The following is a 12359-nucleotide window of genomic DNA, read 5'->3' on the forward strand; positions in this document are numbered from 1 at the left end:
GAATTATTTTGTGTTAATCTTAAAGAGCATTGGTTACAGACTATGTCTTTCTTTCTTCATATAGATGCTCCTTCCAAACCAACACTGAAGGAGCTGGCTAAAAAGGCCCGGCAACGGAGGCTGGAGGCGACTGTCGCCGAATATCGGCGGCTGGTGGCCCAGGAGGAGGGGGACACGCAGTCGACCACAACATCGACCGGGACAGCTGCATCCTCCTCCGCGCTCCCTGGGTCAGCCAGTCAGCGCAGCAGGTCTCCAGCGGTACGGAGCCGGGGTACCGCAGCCACCCGCCACCGCCAAGCAGCAAAAAAATCAGCTGCGCCCCACAGCAGTACCAAAAAAAGGTTGCACCGTCTTTCACTCAGGGTGTCCTACCTCGAGCAGGAGCTGTTGAACACCAAAACCCTGCTCGAGACCCTCCGCAAGGAGCATGCCGACCTGGCCCGAAAAGTGAACAGCAGCCAGCAGTAGGAGGAGACTGTCCCTTGCCCCTTTTTTAAAGACTTCTAGGGGGTGGGAATTGGGAGTTGGGTTTTTTGGACTTTTCACGGACATTCGTTGGGGTTAGGGAGGGAGGGTGGGTTGGGTCTTGCGGGAGATTATTTATGTTAGGGATATAAATATACTTTAAACTTTATCTTAGCATACGTGTTTTTTACTGCTTTTGAGGCTGGTGGGTGGGGGTTTAACAGTAAGTTTGTTTTCTTGAAACTTAAGTGGCATCTTGATTCAAGTTGTGTAAGTAATTGCCCAAATGTTTTCAAAACTAAGTGCCTCTCACTGAGTAAGTGAATTCAATAGTCCTAGGACTTTACTAGTACTACCGTCAGTCTCTCGTCTCTCCTAATACTCCATTATACTACCTCCCCCCAAATGCTTATCTTACCTGTAATTTGTGTTTGGAAATAGGGCTAGGCACAGGGCTGGCTGCACGGGAAATGGCGATTAAGGTTGGCAATCCTGTGTGGATGAAATGTCATCATTGCGGTGGTACTAGTGGTGTTACACAGTGGCAATTGCAGCATATGAAAAAAAAGAAAATGAAACCTTGTTTGTCCTTACCGTAGCATTAGAACGGTACGATAGAGAATATAGCAGGTGACAGTACACTAGAACAGTGCCACAATGTAGCCTAACAAATGGTAAAGTATTGAAAGTATAACTACTACTTGTGAGAAGTTGGCCTGGTATATGATGCTCACTAGTTCTAGTGATCACCTTGTACCATGCCAAGCAACCCTTATGGTGCAGGTTGTAAAGTCAACCTTATAGACAAGCTATCCTAGGGGTAGCATGGACTAAGCAGTCTTAGGCTAAACTCTGTAAAGGCATGTGAAGCAAGCTGTTTTACCATACACAATCCCTTGAATACCAAATGAAAGGACACCACACAGATATATATTGAAAATATATATGGATTTATTATTACAAATATCCCTGATACTCTTTATGAGCACAGAAGCAAATGCGTTAAAACAAAACACAGTTAAAATACACAAAAGTTGCACAATTATGGATGAGCCCTAGGGGCCACCTAAACCATATACTAAGAAAGTGGTATAAGAGATGCCACTTGAGCAGGAAATAGGCCTAGGGCCTGGGGAATCGCTGGAGCTGTTTGGGACTAACAGTGAAGAAGTCGGGAAAGGCCCGCGGGACTCGGGTGCAGTGTTTAAAGTGCACGCACTCACCAATGCAAAGTCTATGGTGCGTAAAAAGTACAAAGTTAGTTTAAAAAGGAACCTTCCGAGTGACCTAGAAGGATGAAACTTCAGACACAGACACTAGAGGTGTGTACCAGTGTGGGAACACCGGCGGAGCTGAGTTACCTCACCCACAGGAAGCGGGTGCATAGGGTCAAAGTAGTGTCGGGTTTCGTCACGCAGGTCGATGGTGCTTGGAGCTGAAGATGCTGCAGGCGGCTCGATGTGAAGAGTTCCGATGGATCCAAGGGTGGATCTGAAGAGGTGAAGACCTGAAAGCAGAGGGGACAATGTTCAAAGTCACTAGCCAGTGACTACCGTGGAACCAGATTGGAACCAGGCGATGTTGGGTGCAAACAGGCGTGGAGGTGTAGCTTCTCTCTGCAGCCACGTGGACACGAGGGGTCGAAGACGTCCAGGAGTCGGTCACGAGCTGTCCCACGCAGGCTTCTCGCTGTTGGCTGTGTCGGCAACTTGATTGAAGCAAACAGGCCTTGGCTAATGCAAGCCACGCAGGAATCAAAAAAGGCTTGTTACTTGGACCAGCAAGGTCAGAGCAGGGGCTCCTTTTTACAGGAGCAAGGGCACGTCTGGATCAACCAGACCTGCAGTGAAAGTTGAAGGTTTCATCATCAAGATGGCCACTAGCCGCGTGGCAAGTGGATGGGAAGGCGCATCGAGTGGCACAATGCAAAAGGGCCCCACGCAGATCGTGGAGATGCTGGGGGGCTGATCTTCGGTGCAAGGGCTGCTCGAGGTTGGGGCTTCTCAAACCCCAAAGCACAGCATCGAGGGTACCTCTGATGCTGCGCAGTCAGCGTTTTGGGGGTCTTCCAAGAGGTCTGGTCCCACGTCTCTCGGTGCCTCCACGGGTCCCTTCTTTGCAGGGACTGTGAATCGTGCTGTGAGAAGTCTAGCAGTCTGGGTCTTGTCAGGCTCTGGGCTCGGGCTCCGGCGGGAGGCGGCGGCAAAGCAGACGTCGAGTTGCTGGTTGGTGCCTGTGTTCACAGGGTGGTCACTCCTTGGCCACAAGGGAGATTCTCTTCCGTCTTCTGAGCAGCAGAATGTCGAAGTCCAGTCTTCTTCTGTATTTCAAGTTGATTCAGGATGATCTGAAGTCTTAGGACACAGCTCCCACTCTTATTCGAATCTGGGGGGGCCGGATCACCTACTAGGTCCCTCCTCTGGGTGGAACAAGGAAGGGGGGTGGTTACACCCCCTTTCCTTTGTCCAGTTTCACACCAGGACTGGGGCTGGAAAGCCCCAGCACCGGTTTGAACTGGCCTATGCACAGGGACACCTTGTGTGCCCCAGGCATGTCTGATTTTATTCAGCCCTGTCCTACCCAATACACAGAATCCTATGTGGGGTGGTGCTAGCACCTCCCCAGGCAGGAAACCCTTTGTCCAAGCTGCCCTCGCTGGAAGGACTCCCAGCAGCAGGAGGTCAGACTTGTGTCTGTGGCGGCAGCATCCATTTTGTGATGCTGAGGCTCTGTTTAACTTTAACCGGGGTTCAGGTTAGGTACATGTCGTGTCCCTCTAGAAGGGTGGAATGCTACCCCCGTCGCCAGAACTGGCGAGGGGGTAGTATTCCAATTCGTATGACACCTTACTCGACATGTTTTGATAAAGCCAAACCCAAGATAGCATTTAACCGTGAGGATTATAATGCACTTAAGAGTATATGGTATGGCAATATCATGAAACAGCTAAAGGACATGGTTCCGAAAGCTGCAGACAGGCTCAGCTCATGCCAGAGCACCATCTCACATATTTCCAAGCACTCTGCCTCCAGGATTGATGAGGCCTTCCATAGGAGTGACTGATAGGAACAAATGTGTCCATTTTAGGTTAGGTACAGGCATACTACACCTAAGTAAGGGGTGGTTACACCGACTTACCCCAGCTGAGTGATCAGCCAGTTGTGTCAAATATGGAGGCCAGGCCAGGGGTGGCATAATACATGCTGCAGCCCCTGGTAGGCCTTGGAAGCACCTATGCCCTGGGTACCTGGGTACACTGTTACAGGGGCCAATAAGGTGAGCCAATTCCAATTGTGTATGTACCTAAGGTACATGGAGTCCATTTTAAGGAGAGAGCAATTAGCCTGGGGCCCTGAATAGCAGGATCCCAAGCCAATTATGTCAAAAACCAGCTAAACACCAGGCAAAAAGTTTGGGGTAACCATAGTCAGATATCCACCTTCATACATAACCCCCCCCCCCCAAACGAAAGGAGATAAGGCTATCCTTGACCAGGTAAGCCTATATTGCCTAAGTTGCCATATAAGGAATTACCAGCTCTGGCTTGGTTACCCCCTGTCTCATGGTCCACTAAGCAATCCCTCACCCTAAGGGTATCTGAGGGTCTCCACCATAGGGAATCTCTACCTGTGGTGTGCCTTTGCAAAGTTAAAGGCTGGTGTTGGGATGGAGTACTGAAGTGAGATTCCTCTGTAGGACTCAGCTTCCTCCAACCACTCTCCACCATGTGTGCCTTTCTTTCTTTGACTGAGTTGCACTGTGCTCTCAGGGTCAACCTCTGGCTACCTAAAGCTGGAGGCTGGGTCCCTCTTGTTGGCTTACTGGAGGGACAGGTCAGGTTTGGGGCCTTGGGGTCCCAGGTTTGGCTGTGCAAAACAGAATCCATCTGTGGGAGGTCCCTAACTACTTTTAAGGGGGCTTCCTCAGGAGTTTTTAAAGTTTTCACCTCACTAGGGCTACTAGTTTCGGTGCCCCTAATCTGTTGATGGGGGTGCTTTATTTGACAGGGGGCCCTTTGGGGCTCACTGTCCTTCTTTTCCTCTGCAGCCCTGGGCTGACTATGGCAAGGTAGAGAGGGGCAGGTTACCTGCTCCAGACTGGGTCCCACCTGAGAAGGGTCCACTGTCATCAGAGACTCTGTCAGGCCAGGCCTAACAACCTCTGGGACAGTTCCTTCATCAGGGGTAAGATCAGTTCCCTGAGGAGGCTGATCCTTTCCTAAAGTCTGGTGGGAGGGAGATTTCTCTTCCTCCTCAATGCTCTCTGTTTGTGTGGAGTGATCCATCTTTTCAGGCTTCACAACACATGTATCAGTTTGAGTTTGGGCTGTGGCCATCACAGCCCCACCAACCTTTTCAGGAGGAGACTCAGTTTGGGTATGGGCTGTTACCATCACAGCCCTGCTAATCTTTTCAGGAGGGAAGTTAGCTACAGATGGGGCTAAGGTTTGCTCAGCCCTACCAACCTTTTCAGGAAGGACATCTTGGATTGGGGCTGTAGCCATCACAGCCCCACTAACCTTTCCATGGAGATTTACCATTTTAGAATGGGTTTCTTGTTCCACCTCAGCCCAGGCTGAGATTTCTAAATCATTCCCCAGTAGACAATCTACAGGCAAGTTTGATGACACTGCCACTCTCTTTGGGCCAGTGACACCTCCCCTGCTAAGATTTACTACTGCCATGGGGTGATTGGTTTCTATTCCATCAATGTTTGTCACCTGATATGTGGCATCAGGTAAAAGTTGCCTTGAGGGGACTAGACATTCAGCCAACATGGTGATGCTAGCCCCTGTGTCTCTAAAGGCCTCAACTTTCAAGCCATTGATGAGGGGCTCCTGTCTATACTTGCTCAAAGTGTTTGGGCAAGCAGTGAAATTGGGAAACCCCATGCCAGTCTCATAGACAAGAGTATCTGAGGTAGGGGACCTGGTTTGGCCAGAATCCACCTATCCTCCAAAAGTAAACCCACCCAGATTCCTGGGTGTGCTCCCACTTCCTGGGGGATTACTGCTGACAGTAACAGGAGGTGTTGGAGCTGGCTTTGGAGGTATATTCTCTTTATTGCCATTCTTGGGACAACAGCTGTCTGTTTTGTAATGTCCAACCTGTTTACAGGCATAACAATAAGGCTTTTTCTGGGTTGAAGAAGTGTCTTGGGACCCACCCCCATCCTTGGAGTTTTGGGGCAATGGGAAAGTCTTTTCCTTACTTTTATCCCCACCCTTCTCTTGAGGCTTGGTAGTCTCTTTCTTTTGGTCACCACCCTGGTTCTTAGGCCTGATCCTGGTTCTGACCCATTTGTCTGCCCTCCTACCCAATTCTTGTGGGGAGGTCAGATCAGAGTCAACCAGGTGCTGATGTAGAAGCTGATTTTGACAATTACTTAAGATTTGCTCTCTCATAATTAAATTATACAATCCTGTATAGTCAGTAACCTTACTTCCCAGCAACCAGCCCTCCAGAACCTTAGTGGCACATTCAACAAATTCAGACCAGTCCTGAGTCTGTGTCTTCTGGGTGTCTCTGAACATTAACCTGTACTGTTCAGTGGTTAAGCCTAACCCATCAATCAGAGCACTCTTCAGGACCAGGTAGTTTCTAGAATCCCCATCACTAACTGTGAGGAGTCTGTCTCGGCCTCTACCTTCAAAGGAGAGCCACAAGATTGCTGCCCACTGCTCATGAGGGACCTGCTGTACTTTGCAAGCTCTCTCAAGTGCAGTCATCCATTTGTGGATATCATCCCCAACTTTGTAGGGGGGCACAATCTTACTCAGGTTTCTATTGTCATAGGACCTGTCTTTATCCTTAGGGATAGTGCTGCCACCATTGGATTCTAATCCACTCTCTCTAGGCTGCCTTGCTCTAGCAAGTTTCTCTTTGGCCAGGGCAACTTCTAATTCTTGTCTCTGGATCCTAAGTTCAGCCTCTCTCATTTTGGCCTCATGTTCCCTTCTCTGAGGGCTAGTCAACTCCCTTCTGGAGTTGCCATGAGAACCTCTAGAAACATGGGAAGTATTGGACTCACCTGAGTGATTCCTCCTCCTCCTATGCTCCTGGTTAAGTCCATTTGGGGGTCTGAATGGGTTGGACCCACCTTCAGTCCCAAATAAGCTTAGGTTAGCCTGGTTAAGCCTGCTGACTAACACCTGGCTATCTCTATCATCATCAGACTCACTTTCTTCCACCTCCTCCCCTTCTTCTTCCTCAGGCTGAGTATTCCCAGTGGTCTGGTCTTCCTCATCTATCTGGATGACAGGGGCAGGGGCATCAGGGTTATCATCTTCAGTGGGAGATCCTCCATCTCCAGTCCCTGAGGGGCCTGGTTTGGAGTTCCTTAGAGCTTCAGACTTGTCTAACAGCTCTCTGAGGTGTCCTGCTGTAGGAGAAGGACCTGTTTTGATTCCTCTCATGGAACACAGTTGCCTCAGTTCCTTAAATGGAAAGGTAGCAAATTTGGATGGTGCCCTTGGAGGGTCACTCTCAACAGAGATGGGTCCAGTGGATCCCTCTGCTCCAGAAATTGCTCTAGTGTGGTGGATGTGTTGCAATCTACCTACACTGGTGTTTTCCTACAAAACCTATCTAGTAGTTGTAGTCAGGGTGTGCTACTCCCTATCCTCTACAACAAATAAGTTCTGTAGAACTTAAGTATATCTAGTCTTGTTTTAGTGTACCTATCAGGTACCTGTATGATCTTTCAAATGATATTTTCAAAGATTGTAATGGTAAAACAACAGCAAGCTCAAATCCCAATCCGCTGCTCACCAATGTGAGAAGTTGGCCTGGTATATGATGCTCACTAGTTCTAGTGATCACCTTGTACCATGCCAAGCAACCCTTATGGTGCAGGTTGTAAAGTCAACCTTATAGACAAGCTATCCTAGGGGTAGCATGGACTAAGCAGTCTTAGGCTAAACTCTGTAAAGGCATGTGAAGCAAGCTGTTTTACCATACACAATCCCTTGAATACCAAATGAAAGGACACCACACAGATATATATTGAAAATATATATGGATTTATTATTACAAATATCCCTGATACTCTTTATGAGCACAGAAGCAAATGCGTTAAAACAAAACACAGTTAAAATACACAAAAGTTGCACAATTATGGATGAGCCCTAGGGGCCACCTAAACCATATACTAAGAAAGTGGTATAAGAGATGCCACTTGAGCAGGAAATAGGCCTAGGGCCTGGGGAATCGCTGGAGCTGTTCGGGACTAACAGTGAAGAAGTTGGGAAAGGCCCGCGGGACTCGGGTGCAGTGTTTAAAGTGCACGCACTCACCAATGCAAAGTCTATGGTGCGTAAAAAGTACAAAGTTAGTTAAAAAAGGAACCTTCCGAGTGACCTAGAAGGATGAAACTTCAGACACAGACACTAGAGGTGTGTACCAGTGTGGGAACACCGGCGGAGCTGAGTTACCTCACCCACAGGAAGCGGGTGCATAGGGTCGAAGTAGTGTCGGGTTTCGTCACGCAGGTCGATGGTGCTTGGAGCTGAAGATGCTGCAGGCGGCTCGATGTGAAGAGTTCCGGTGGATCCAAGGGTGGATCTGAAGAGGTGAAGACCTGAAAGCAGAGGGGACAATGTTCAAAGTCACTAGCCAGTGACTACCGTGGAACCAGATTGGAACCAGGCGATGTCGGGTGCAAACAGGCGTCGAGGTGTAGCTTCTCTCTGCAGCCACGTGGACACGAGGGGTCGAAGACGTCCAGGAGTCGGTCACGAGCTGTCCCACGCAGGCTTCTCGCTGTTGGCGGTGTCGGCAACTTGATTGAAGCAAACAGGCCTTGGCTAATGCAAGCCACGCAGGAATCAAAAAAGGCTTGTTACTCGGACCAGCAAGGTCAGAGCAGGGGCTCCTTTTTACAGGAGCAAGGGCAAGTCTGGCGCAACCAGACCTGCAGTAAAAGTTAAAGGTTTCGTCGCCAAGATGGCCACTAGCCGCGTGGCAAATGGACGGGAAGGCGCGTTGAGCGGCACAATGCAAAAGGGCCCCACGCAGATCTTGGAGATGCTGGGGGGCTGATCTTCGGTGCAAGGGCTGCTCGAGGTTGGGGCTTCTCAAACCCCAAAGCGCAGCATTGAGGGTACCTCTGATGCTGCGCAGTCAGCGTTTGGGGGGTCTTCCAAGAGGTCCGGTTCCACGTCTCTCGGTGCCTCCACGGGTCCCTTCTTTGCAGGAACTGTGGATCGGGCTGTGAGAAGTCTGGGAGTCTGGGTCTTGTCAGGCTCTGGGCTTGGGCTTTGGCGGGAGGTGGCGGCAAAGCAGACGTCGAGTTGCTGGTTGGTGCCTGTGTTCACAGGGTGGTCACTCCTTGGCCACAAGGGAGATTCTCTTCCGTCTTCTGAGCAGCAGAATGTCGAAGTCCAGTCTTCTTCTGTATTTCAAGTTGATTCAGGATGATCTGAAGTCTCAGGACACAGCTCCCACTCTTATTCGAATCTGGGGGGCCGGATCACCTACTAGGTCCCTCCTCTGGGTGGAACCAGGAAGGGGGGTGGTTACACCCCCTTTCCTTTGACCAGTTTCGCGCCAGGACTGGGGCTGGTAAGCCCCAGCACCGGTTTGAACTGGCCTATGCACAGGGACACCTTGTGTGCCCCAGGCATGTCTGATTCTATTCAGCCCTGTCCTACCCAATACACAAAATCCTGTCTGGGGTGGTGCTAGCACCTCCCCAGGCAGGAAACCCTTTGTCCAAGCTGCCCTCGCTGGAAGGACTCCCAGCAGCAGGAGGTCAGACTTGTGTCTGTGGTGGCAGCATCCATTTTGTGATTCTGAGGCTCTGTTTAACTTTAACCGGGGTTCAGGTTAGGTACATGTCGTGTCCCTCTAGAAGGGTGGAATGCTACCCCCGTCGCCAGAACTGGCGAGGGGGTAGTATTCCAATTCGTATGACACCTTACTCGACATGTTTTGATAAAGCCAAACCCAAGATAGCATTTAACAGCGAGGATTATAATGCACTTAAGAGTATATGGTATGGCAATATCATGAAACAGCTAAAGGACATGGTTCCGAAAGCTGCAGACAGGCTCAGCTCATGCCAGAGCACCATCTCACATATTTCCAAGCACTCTGCCTCCAGGATTGATGAGGCCTTCCATAGGAGTGACTGATAGGAACATATGTGTCCATTTTAGGTTAGGTATAGGCATACTACACCTAAGTAAGGGGTGGTTACACCGACTTACCCCAGCTGAGTGATCAGCCAGTTGTGTCAAATATGGGGGCCAGGCCAGGGGTGGCATAATACATGCTGCAGCCCCTGGTAGGCCTTGGAAGCACCTATGCCCTGGGTACCTGGGTACACTGTTACAGGGGCCAATAAGGTGAGCCAATTCCAATTGTGTATGTACCTAAGGTACATGGAGTCCATTTTAAGGAGAGAGCAATTAGCCTGGGGCCCTGAATAGCAGGATCCCAGGCCAATTATGTCAAAAACCAGCTAAACACCAGGCAAAAAGTTTGGGGTAACCATAGTCAGATATCCACCTTCCTACATAACCCCCCCCCCCCCCCAACGAAAGGAGATAAGGCTATCCTTGACCAGGTAAGCCTATATTGCCTAAGTGGCCATATAAGGAAGTACCAGCTCTGGCTTGGTTACCCCCTGTCTCATGGTCCACTAAGCAATCCCTCACCCTAAGGGTATCTGAGGGTCTCCACCATAGGGAATCTCTACCTGTGGAGTGTCTTTGCAAAGTTAAAGGCTGGTGTTGGGATGGAGTACTGAAGTGAGATTCCTCTGTAGGACTCAGCTTCCTCCAACCACTCTCCACCATGTGCGCCTTTCTTTCTTTTACTGAGTTGCACTGTGCTCTCAGGGTCAACCTCTGGCTACCTAAAGCTGGAGGCTGGGTCCCTCTTGTTGGCTTACTGGAGGGACAGGTCAGGTTTGGGGCCTTGGGGTCCCAGGTTTGGCTGTGCCCAACAGAATCCATCTGTGGGAGGTCCCTAACTACTTTTAAGGGGGCTTCCTCAGGAGTTTTTAATGTTTTCACCTCACTAGGGCTACTAGTTTCGGTGCCCCTAATCTGTTGATGGGGGTGCTTTATTTGACAGGGGGCCCTTTGGGGCTCACTGTCCTTCTTGTCCTCTGCAGCCCTGGGCTGACTAAGGCAAGGTAGAGAGGGGCAGGTTACCTGCTCCAGACTGGGTCCCACCTGAGAAGGGTCCACTGTCATCAGAGGCTCTGTCAGGCCAGGCCTAACAACCTCTGGGACAGTTCCTTCATCAGGGGTAAGATCAGTTCCCTGAGGAGGCTGATCCTTTCCTAAAGTCTGGTGGGAGGGAGATTTCTCTTCCTCCTCAATGCTCTCTGTTTGTGTGGAGTGATCCATCTTTTCAGGCTTCACAACACATGTATCAGTTTGAGTTTGGGCTGTGGCCATCACAGCCCCACCAACCTTTTCAGGAGGAGACTCAGTTTGGGTATGGGCTGTTACCATCACAGCCCTGCTAATCTTTTCAGGAGGGAAGTTAGCTACAGATGGGGCTAAGGTTTGCTCAGCCCTACCAACCTTTTCAGGAAGGACATCTTGGATTGGGGCTGTAGCCATCACAGCCCCACTAACCTTTCCATGGAGATTTACCATTTCAGAATGGGTTTCTTGTTCCACCTCAGCCCAGGCTGAGATTTCTAAATCATTCCCCAGTAGACAATCTACAGGCAAGTTTGATGACACTGCCACTCTCTTTGGGCCAGTGACACCTCCCCAGCTAAGATTTACTACTGCCATGGGGTGATTGGTTTCTATTCCATCAATGTTTGTCACCTGATATGTGGCATCAGGTAAAAGTTGCCTTGAGGGGACTAGACATTCAGCCAACATGGTGATGCTAGCCCCTGTGTCTCTAAAGGCCTCAACTTTCAAGCCATTAATGAGGGGCTCCTGTCTATACTTGCTCAAAGTGTTTGGGCAAGCAGTGAAATTGGCAAACCCCATGCCAGTCTCATAGACAAGAGTATCTGAGGTAGGGGACCTGGTTAGGCCAGAATCCACCTGTCCTCCAAAAGTAAACCCACCCAGATTCCTGGGTGTGCTCCCACTTCCTGGGGGATTACTGCTGACAGTAACAGGAGGTGTTGGAGCTGGCTTTGGAGGTATATTCTCTTTATTGCCATTCTTGGGACAACAGCTGTCTGTTTTGTAATGTCCAACCTGTTTACAGGCATAACAATAAGGCTTTTTCTGGGTTGAAGAAGTGTCTTGGGACCCACCCCCATCCTTGGAGTTTTGGGGCAATGGGAAAGTCTTTTCCTTACTTTTATCCCCACCCTTCTCTTGAGGCTTGGTAGTCTCTTTCTTTTGGTCACCACCCTGGTTCTTAGGCCTGATCCTGGTTCTGACCCATTTGTCTGCCCTCCTACCCAATTCTTGTGGGGAGGTCAGATCAGAGTCAACCAGGTGCTGATGTAGAAGCTGATTTTGACAATTACTTAAGATTTGCTCTCTCATAATTAAATTATACAATCCTGTATAGTCAGTAACCTTACTTCCCAGCAACCAGCCCTCCAGAACCTTAGTGGCACATTCAACAAATTCAGACCAGTCCTGAGTCTGTGTCTTCTGGGTGTCTCTGAACATTAACCTGTACTGTTCAGTGGTTAAGCCTAACCCATCAATCAGAGCACTCTTCAGGACCAGGTAGTTTCTAGAATCCCCATCACTAACTGTGAGGAGTCTGTCTCGGCCTCTACCTTCAAAGGAGAGCCACAAGATTGCTGCCCACTGCTCATGAGGGACCTGCTGTACTTTGCAAGCTCTCTCAAGTGCAGTCATCCATTTGTGGATATCATCCCCAACTTTGTAGGGGGGCACAATCTTACTCAGGTTTCTATTGTCATAGGACCTGTCTTTATCCTTAGGGATA

This window comes from Lissotriton helveticus, chromosome 11 (assembly GCF_964261635.1).
Source record: "Lissotriton helveticus chromosome 11, aLisHel1.1, whole genome shotgun sequence".
NCBI classification, from domain to species: Eukaryota; Metazoa; Chordata; class Amphibia; order Caudata; family Salamandridae; genus Lissotriton; species Lissotriton helveticus.